This window comes from Elaeis guineensis, chromosome 3 (assembly GCF_000442705.2).
Source record: "Elaeis guineensis isolate ETL-2024a chromosome 3, EG11, whole genome shotgun sequence".
Taxonomy (NCBI): Eukaryota; Viridiplantae; Streptophyta; class Magnoliopsida; order Arecales; family Arecaceae; genus Elaeis; species Elaeis guineensis.
Window position 1 is genome coordinate 18,632,695 of NC_025995.2, and position 3,614 is coordinate 18,636,308.

Sequence of the window (3,614 nt, forward strand, 5' to 3'; positions counted from 1 at the left end):
ATGATAAAAAAAATTAAAATTGATCATTATTTGTGATAATATTTTTTATCTCTAAGTATATCTGAATCTGTCTCATTAGTCAATTTTGTATAGATTGTTGGTTCTATGGACTGACTAAAGGTCACAAAGTACAAAGACCTTGTATCTGTCCAAGAATATAGAAAAGAGATGATACTGATTTTTATATGTTAAAACATGATCTATAAAAAAGTTATTCACATGGTACTTGATCTTTATAAAGAACAAAATTTTATCAACTTTTAATTGTATAAAAAATAAATCTTTATTAACTGTTCGATGGACTAAATTATGTCATATACTTCTAAACTGTATGCGGAAGGCCTTTGCTGGGTCCTTCAGTATTATTTTTTCAGAGTACATTCATGGTCTTAATTGATATACGATGATTGTTTGTCGCAGATACTCTCGAACTAGCTAAACTCTTATTATTGTTATCCAGTTCTAGATTTATCCTAAGGTTGACATACTCTTGAATAGGTGTTATCCTTTCTACTATGCTCCTTTTGCATCGAATCTCAAGGGTCTTAGCTGCTCAAAGATTAAATTTGAGTTCAGATGTCTATTCAAACTTTTTGATCAACTCATAATAATGTTGCCACTAAAAAAGTAAATCTAATTAGTTAGATTTTTTTTTAATATAAATTGTGTTTGATTATTAGTTAACATCTGCAATGTATAGAAAAATGCTTACTCATCTGACGGTACATAATTACGTAATTTTTTTACATACATAATTTTTTTATGTACGTAATTATTTTTTAAAAAAATTATAAATTAATTATTTATATAATTTTTTTATTAATATTTTATTTTTTATCATGAATATTTTTTTATTGTCATTTTTTGTTGTTAAATTTTTTGGATAGAAAATTTTTTTAGTAAGAAAAATCTAAAATTAATTTTTTATGAAATTATTATTAGAAATTTTTTTTGGTAGAAATTATTTCTGATGAAAACTATATTTACGTTGCTAATAAGATTATTAACAACTAAAATTTAGTTTCATCGTAAATAATTTTTTTTACAAAACTTTTTAAGATGAAAAAATTTTTTAGTGGGGAATTTTTTTTTGGTAGAATTATTGGCGATAAAATTTTAATTTTCATTGCTAATAAGATTATTGATGATGAATATTTTTCATCGTAAATAATTTTTTTATTTTTTGGTAGAATTATTAGCGATAAAAATTATTTTTTCATCACTAATAACCTAATTAATGATGCAAAGCTTTTCATCGTAAATAAATTTTTTTTGGTGGAAAAATTTTTTTAGCAAAAAAATGGGATATTTTTTTTGACGAGAATTATTAGTGATAAAAATATTTTTTTATCACTAATAACCTAATTAACGATGGAAAGCTTTTCATCGCAAATAAATTTTTTTTGGTGGAAAAATTTTTTAGCAGGAAATATTTTTTTTGATGGAAAATATTAGCGATGAAAATTTTTTTCCATTATTAATAGGCTTATTAGTGATAAATTTTTTATTTTATCGCAAATAATATTTTTCAAGTAATTATTAGTGATAAAAATTAATTATTAGCAATGAAAATTTTTATCGCTAATAGTTCGCATCCATCAAGTCCCATCCCGAAACCCATTTTCTTCCCCTCCCCCCTCGTTTTGCACGAAACTGATCCCCCCACCCCCCATCCCCCTCTCTACTCTCCCCTCTCTCCCTGCCGACGCATCCTGCCGTCACCATCCGTCGCCGTCGTCCTTCGTCATCTGCCGTCGGTAAGGTTTTTTTTTTTGATGGTTTCTCGGGCCATCGGGGTGCCGGCGGAGATGGGGTCGGGTCGGGCCAATGGAGATGGGGCGAGCTGGCGGTGATTGTGATCGGCCTGATGGTAAGTTTTTTTTTATTTTTTTTGGTGTTTTCTTGGGCCACCGGGGGGCTGGCGGGGATGGGGTCGGGCCGGGCTGGTGGCTACTGTGATTGGCCTGGTGGTAAGTTTTTCTTTTTATTTTTTTTTGATATTTTCTCAGGCCATCGGGGGGTCGGCGGGGATGGGGTTGGGCCGGCGGTGACTGTGACCTGGCCGACAGTAAGTTTTTTTTTTGGTGGTGTTTTCTCAGGCCACCGAGGGGCCGGCGGGGATGGGGCTGGGCCGAGCCGGTGGGGATGGGGCCGTCCGGGCCGACGGGGATGGGGCCGGACCGAGCTGGGCCAGTGGTGACTATGACCGACTAGGCGGTAAGGTTTTTTTTTTTTTTGGTGTTTTATCGGGCCACCGGGGGGCCGACGGGGATGGGGTAGGGTCATGCCGGGCCAGCAGCGACTATGACTGGCCTTGCGAGGATGGGGTCTGGGGCTGGGGAGGGTGTCGACGGCGGGGAGGGAGGAAGGGAAGAGAGAAAGGAGGGGGGAAAAAGAAAAAAAGAAAAGAAAAGAAAAGAAAGGAAAAAAAAGAAAGAAAAAAAAGGAGACGGGTCGAGGAGGGGGCGATCGACGGTCGAGGGAGACAAGGTCGGGGAGGGGGCCTGTCATCGATCGAAGGAGATGAGGTCGAGGGGGAGACAGGATCGAAGAGGGTGTTGACAGGCAGAGATAGGGATGGAGAAGGGGCAGTTGGCGGTCGGAGGAGACGAGGCCGGGGACGGGGCCTGTCGGGGACATGGAGGGGGCGACCGGGGGAGATGGGGTTGGGGAGGGTGTCGACCGATGGAGATGTGGTCAAAAAAATTATTTGATTAAATATGTAATTAATTATATTTATTGCATAAATTTTTTAGTGTTATTGCTAAAATATTTTAATTGTTTGATTAATTATTTTTTTTACTAACACAACGTATATTGTTGTTACTTATTATAATTTATTATTTTATATGTTATTTTGTATGCTTTTGTTTATTATAATTAAATATAAAAAGTATTTTAATTTTAGAGATAATTCTATTAAAATTTTTAATGAAAAAATTTCAATACAAAATTATTCTTTTTTGATAAATTAAAATCTATCTTCGAATGCATGTTCAAAGATGGTAGTTAAATTGTATTGAGCCATAGATTTCTATTCAAGAGTCGATCTTCATCGAGATTGACTCTTGGATGTCCTGTATTCAGATTTTTTGAAAAATAATAATTTATTGTTATTAATAGTTGATATTTTATTTCATTATGTGGTATTCAGTAGTTATCTGTCCATTATTCTCTGAGTATATAGTGGATAGGGTGCATAGGTACTATATTCACATCGTATACTTGGAGAACCATGGAGAGATCTGTCGAAATTTTCATAAAAATAAGATGAAATATCTACTAATAACAATAATAAGATTATTACTTTTCTAAAAGGGATAGGGCCATACCTGTTAGTAATGATTTAAAATTGATAGGATCATGCATTTTTACTTCATTAAATTGATGGAAGAATATTTTCTATGCTACTGTTCAGTCTATGTTTTTTAATATTTGTTATTTTGTATAAAGTAATCCGTGTCTGGATTTGGATCGAGATTTTGGTTGAAATTCGGATCGCGATTCAGTCTGAAATTCGGATCAGGATCCAAAATACTACTTAATCTTTTTTTGATTGTTAATAATTTTATGTTTGTTGTTAGATGGATATTAACAAAAATTGGATGAATGCC